The sequence below is a fragment of the Apodemus sylvaticus genome, chromosome 13 (assembly GCF_947179515.1).
Source record: "Apodemus sylvaticus chromosome 13, mApoSyl1.1, whole genome shotgun sequence".
Lineage (NCBI taxonomy): Eukaryota > Metazoa > Chordata > Mammalia > Rodentia > Muridae > Apodemus > Apodemus sylvaticus.
In genome coordinates, this window is record NC_067484.1 from 93,280,395 (window position 1) to 93,287,165 (window position 6,771).

Consider the following 6,771-nt stretch of genomic DNA (forward strand, 5'->3'; position numbering starts at 1 on the left):
GGGGCAGGCCGGAACTGGCGGGTTTAAAGAGAGGAAAGTGATACAGATTGCGGTTGTTGCTAGTGTCATTTGAGGGCAGGTGTGGAATGAGAAAAACTACTGAATATGTGGTATAATACTGAGCAAAAAAATTAAGACCGCGCAATAAAATTTGTGATTCTCTATTTTGTTGGGAAATTCATAAAGTGACTGACTGGAGAAGCGTAAGCATTATCCATCACTATATCCAAGCACTAGTCGGGGTTTTAATCACGAAAACGATGCTGAGAAGATTCTATCCGTACCTGAAAATGAGACAGGCACATAGAATAAAGTAACTCAATTTGGAAATTAAGTGATCCCTCCAGCTGGCCGCCTAGCATTTTAACACATGGGCTTTGTCGGGGTTGTTCAGATTCAAATCACAAGCGCTAAAATAGAAAAATAAATAAATAAAATAAAAAAAACCACCCTCAAAGCTGGTTGTTATGACAAAAAAGAAATAGCAAGACTTGAGACACCATTAAAAGCAGACTGTAATGCTTCTAGTTTGCATACCAGAAAGATATTTCTGATAACTGTCTGGTGGGTAATTGCAGTGGGTAAGGCTAACCTGACAGGGAGGGTTTCAGAGACTTGCCTAGACAACATTTTTTTTTTTTTTTATGCATTGCCATCTATCTAATTTCAAGTCTTTCAAGTCTCGGGTACTTTAACACATTTCTGTCAGGTGACTGTGTATTCCAATTCTGATCTTTCTATTATTTCCAAGATTTTAGTTTTGGGTTGGGGTACAGATGTTGGTAGTGTATTGCTTAAGAGTTTTAGAGATAAGCAAATGTAGTATATTCTCGAATAAAAGGAAACCACAGTGAAGTGGAAGTAAGATGTAGGCCGGAATGCTTATAAGAACCAGGACAAAGTATTAGGACATTGAATAAGGGATCCAGGTGGATCCTGAGTCCCTCAGCACGATAACAGTACTGGGAGTGGGGTGGGGAATGTGCCGTGGCCAGCTGCCACAGTCTTCAGAAAACACTCAGGCTGTATCCTCGAGACTACAGGTGGCAAGCTCGTGGAGTTTCAAGATCTCAGTGACATGGTCAAGGACCGACTTTAAGGATGGCTTGAGAGCTATGCTGAAGAGTGAAGAACACCCCTCACCCCCATTCTCTGCTCCAGACATCAGTGACAAGTGAATCACCGTATCGAACACTCAGAATTACTTGAGGCATGGAAATAGACAAGGAGATTTGATTCATTGTAGATGGAGTTCCCGTTTAGCATAGGTTTGTAGGCTAACTAAATGCCTCTGTATCAGTAGTTAAGTGTTTGCTTGATGTTGCCAACTACATACTCCTAAAATGTCAGGCAGACACTTACAATATGTACAGCCTTTGGCCAGGTGAGCTGGCGCATACTTTAGATCCCAACACTCCAGAGACGGAGGCAGATGAACTCCTGAGTTGGAGGCCAGCCCTGTCTACAAATCAAGTTTCAGGCAGTGAAGGCTACGTAGTGAGACCCTGGCTTAAATAAATAACCATATATTTTCAAATCTGAATAGAGCAGGTATGTCCTGCTTACAATACCAGTTGGTCTTGAAAGCCTGACTGTGGTGCCCAGGGAATAAAGAAAAGACAGACATGCAGACACAGTGTCCAGAAAAGCAGGCATCAAGTGGGTTATGCCAGCTCTGGTGGAGTGCACCTACTATGCAGCAGCTCAGAATCTCAACGAGTTACTGTGCACGGTGCGGTGTAGCCGGCAGGCCTTTGTGCTGGAGTAGTCTCCAGTCGCAGCCATCTGGTCATTGGGAGCTCCAGCCGCTAGCTTCTGCATGTCCACACCAATTGTTTGAAAACACTTTTTACTTGGACCCCAGGAAGGGTTTACCTTTTACCAGTTCCAAGCCTGACCCATACAGGGAAGGCACTGCCACGCCCATGGGTCCTAGGCCTTCAGTCTTTGACGTGGATGCGCCCACGTCAGCCACACACATCCTTTATACATTCAGTCAAGCTTTGCTCGGCTCCCCACAGGTATGGTGTGCCAATGATGGCATTTAGACCTGTAAGATTTGATGGGGAGTCTCTGACTGGGGTCCTGCCTGTTTAGCTATGGAAGGAAGGAGGCATGACATCCAAGGGCTTTCCCCAGCTTTTGCTCCCTCTCTGCTGAAGAACCCAATCGTGCTCAGCTGAGAGAAAACATTCAACACATTTCCAGTGTTAGAACTTGGGATCAGCACATTTTTTTTGGTCTCCAAAGAAAACATAAATAAGGCTCTTTGGTTTTTAATGCTGAAATGAATTTAAATCTGTTTTGCGGGTGGGGGGGGTTAGCAGAGGGAGGGGGAGGGGATAGGGAGTTTTCTGAGGAGTAAGGTGGAAAGGGGACACCATCTGAAATGTAAATAAAGTAAATAATGAAAAAAAAGAGAAAAAAATCTGTTTTGCTTTTGACAGATAGTTCCTGTTAGGTACCTTTACAATGTATGTATGTATATATGCATGTATGTATGTATGTATGTATGTATAGATAAATGAGTGAATGCATAATCCTGTAACTTAAGTTGTGTTGCTCAGAGCCTGTAATCTCCCACAAGGTTTAAAAAATTAGGCAACGTTTGAAGTTTTTAGCAGTGTTTTAAAACTAAGTAACAAACATATCCAAGCCGGTTGACCTATTTCTCTCATTCAGAGTTGCCTTTTGCAAATGAAGTTATGAAGTAGTTTTGTGAGGTGCCTGAGTGAGAGATTTGAGATAAGAAATCCTGCTCCAAGCTAGCCTACCTCACTTGTTGCTTTTAACATCCTTGTTTGGGAAAACACACATTATCTCTGGGGCTTTTGTGGCTTTGTCAGTTGTATTGAAGTTTCCTGTCAGTCACCAGGGGGTCATCTGTATCTTACCTTCCACAGCTGGAATTACAGTGGGCCACCATGCCCACCTGGCATTTACATGGGCTTCTGGAGATCTGGACTCCAGACCTCATGCTTGCACAGGGAGTGCTTCAACTGCTGAACCATCCATCCAGCCCTGCAGTATTTTCTTTAAAACAAACAAACAAACAAAAAACAAGAGCACCAACTGGTCTTCCAGAGGTCCTGAGTTCAATTCCCAGTAACCACATGGTGGCTCCTCTGTCATAGGATCCGATGCCCTCTTCTGGTGTGTCTGAAGACAGCAACAGTGTACTCATGAATAAAATAAATAAATCTAAAAAAAATAAACCCAAAATTTTGTATATTCATTTATTTGTTGTTTGTTTATTGTGGTGGGTGGGGCACTCACATGTGTTATAACAGTCATGTGTATGTAGGCCAGGCTTGGTGGCAAGTGCCTTTACCTGCTGAGCTATCTGAAGGACCCTTGATTGATTATGTGTGTGTGTGTGTGTGTGTGTGTGTGTGTGTGTGTATTCCTTTCACCTAGACTCAGAATTACACAAAGTCCTTTTTTAAAATGCAAACACTACTGAAAGTGGGAAAAGTGTGTGAAATGACAATTTTGGAATTCTGCTTTCTTTGAAAAACACAGAAATATTATAAGAATATGTTTTTGTTTTAATCCCAGACATGGGATGTGGGGCTGCTTCAGATCGTCCACAGCAGCTGACTCTGATTTGCCTCGTGCTCTTGAAGGAGGTTGATTTTGCCAGCATCAAATAGTTTCTGTGACTGTGTGAAATCTGGAGTTCTGTGGACTTTTCAGAGAGTATGTAAATGTTATGGCCCCAGCAGAGACAGGCCGGTGGTTGGCTGCTCATGGCTTGTTAAACAGTCATGAGCAAACAAGAAACAACAGAAGAAGAAATTAGATATCCTTACTGTGAAGAACAACTTACCCCAAGAACTTTGCCATCCCTAATTGGCAGGACGTAGTCTAATGAACATCTTTCCTTTCTATCCTTTTTCTCTCCTATCTAGTGTTAGAGGCTGAAGGGGAGGGAAGGGGTAAAGAAGGGTAGAAGGAAAAAGAACCACAAAGTAGACAAAGACCAGTAACACCTGTGTTTCTAGAGAAGATTAGCTAAAAGGAGGGGAGAACTGGCAACATTCTTCACTAGGTAGGGGCTGGGAAGGAAAGGCTCCCGAGTTTCCCCTCTGCTTCCAGATATACTCTGCTCTGTCAAGCCCACTCAGTCAGGAAGGACTGTGCCCAAATCAGTCTTTAAGTTGCTTTTCTCCAACTTTGTTCCACAGATGAACAAGCTAACTAAAGTTGGTGACTGTATAGGTTATCGTCCACACCAGTGAGACGCAGAACAAAGTTAGAAGTGTTTAAAGAAAGCATGAACCTGAAGATCACTCTAGTCCTCAGTGATACCCCGGGGTCTTTATTATTGAGTGTCTGGATCAGACTGTACTTGAAGCTTGACTGATTCTGGGCTTTCCTTTCATTATTTATTATTTCTTTTTTCCAGCGCTAGTGAGTTTTTTAAATTGTGTGTCAATAAGCTATTCTTGCTTAACTGAGATCAGGATTTGTATGGTTTGAGTGGTGATTCCCAGACCCCCACCACCGACAAAAACAACTAAAAGGAGAAAAATGTGCTCTGGCTCATAATTTAGGGGTCCAGCCCGTCCTGGTGGAGAAGCCAAGGCAGCCGGAGCATGGAATAGTTGGCCACGTCATGCCCACAGCCAGAAACGGACAGCTACAAATGTACAGTCCTCCTGGTACACAGTCCAGAACACCAGCCCAGCAGGAGAATGGTGCCTTCACACGGGGTGGCCCCTCCCACTTCCACAGGGTGGCTCCTCCCACTTCTGTAAAAGTAACTCTTATTCGGAGCTGCTTTCTATTAGCCCACACCCAGCCCTGGAAACTTCCAGCCTCCATACGGTTTTATCTAGTCCTACAATATTTTCAGCCTCTGAGACTTAGCGCGGAATAAGTTCACCCTTTACTAACTCTTTCTGAACTCTGGCTGGCTGATCAACTCAGCTATTACGGCTCAAATCCTTTTCCATGTTGACTGATTCAAACTGGCTTTTTTCAGCTTCTGACTGACTCTGCTTGACCTCATACTAACTTTAGCAACGCGTTCTAATCTTCTGGCTCCTTGTTATTCTCTGGCTCCTTCTGTCTTCACCTGTGTCTAGCTTGTTCTCTCTGCAGTCTGTGTGTCTATAACTATCCCAGTAAAACTGCCTCTTTCCTCTCTCTGAACGGCCTCAAGTAACTTCCCTTTCCTTTCTGTTCTTGTGAGAGTTGGGCATATCCTATTCTGTCAAGTCTTCCTCTGACTCATCACGTTGTTTGCTACTCAATTAGACATCACTTTCAAATATGGGACTTCCTTCTATAACTAACTTTACCTTCATTGTTTGAGGTTAGAGGTGTGTATTAAGGTGTTATCTATATTCCAACCAGAGGAATTAAACCTGTGTGCTAAGGCTGAGCTGCACCACAACTAGAAACAGGCTTTTCCAGTAAACACCACAATCTTGGGGTTCATAATGTGATAAAATATTCTGCAACACACTTCAGTTAATGTAATCGAAATAATCCCCACAGATCTGGCTAGAGATCCATCTCCCAATTGATTCTAGATTCTGTCAAGTTGACAGTACTACATTTTAAAACATTTTTAATACCATCATGGATATTAAACCTCATACAATATGAACAAATTTTAAAGACATTTTATTTATTCCTTGGAAGTTTCATATGTATACAAGTGTGATTCTGTCTACCACTGTTCCCCCATTCCTCTCAGGCACTAGTTCTCTCCTGCTCAGACTGTCATGTCCTTTCTGTCTTCTTTTCTCTGTAACCCCAGATTCCACTTGGTCCTGCTTGCTGCTGCGCTGTCTAATCCCGGTGTCTGCCTGATCTTGTGCAGGTTGCATGTTGGTAACCATAGCTGCAGTGAACCCATGAGTGCAGATGCTGTGTCCTGTCCAGAAGCCAGCATCTCACCTCACCTCTCTCTTCTCGCTCACCCTATCTCCTTCAGTGTTCCTTGAGCCTGGATAATTTTAAGTAGGTGTTAACCTGACAAAACCATTGCTTTAGTGCACAAAGTTTGGGAAAAGACAAAATAAAGAAGGAATATTAGAACTTTATCAAGGCCAGTGTTTTCTGGCAATGAATTTAAATATTTTGGTTGCATAGATTTTCACACACTTTTTTCTGTTTTCCTTCCCAGACAGGGTCTCACACTGTGTAGTCCTGGCTAACCTGGAACATGCTGTGTGGACCAGGCAGGCCTCGAACTCACAGAATCTGCCTGCCTCTGTCTCCCAAGTGCTGGGACTAAAGACCATGTGTCACCATGCCCTTTAAATGGAAATATTTTGTGAAGTCTTTTGAAATGGTGAGGGCATTTTAAAATTCCATCCATATGTCATTGGATTTACTTCTTCACATTTCATCCTGTTTGAAGATTTCGATCTAGAATGAGCTTAATTTGGAAAGCACCTCCTATAAAAATATCAGGACTCCTTATAGTCCTCAACACCACAGTAAAAAGTGGGTGTGTGGTGGCTTCGGTAAAGCCTACAGTATTTTCATCCAGTCATTCAGTAATAGCTATGGCTATTTTTCTTCAAACCATAAAGGGAGGCTATGACATCTTCCATAACGTTCTTACTTTCTTTTTCACTATTTCCTACCAATGGTAGCCAGAGAGGACCCGGGTCCTGCCACCCAGAAGGCGCCCCGCCAGCAGAAACGTTTGCAGCCCTTGCGGGCGTGGCCCCTTTAAGGAGGCGGACCCCCCCCACCACCCCCCCCCCCCCCCGGCGAGAGGCCCGCTGATTGGCGGAGCGGAGCCTCGTG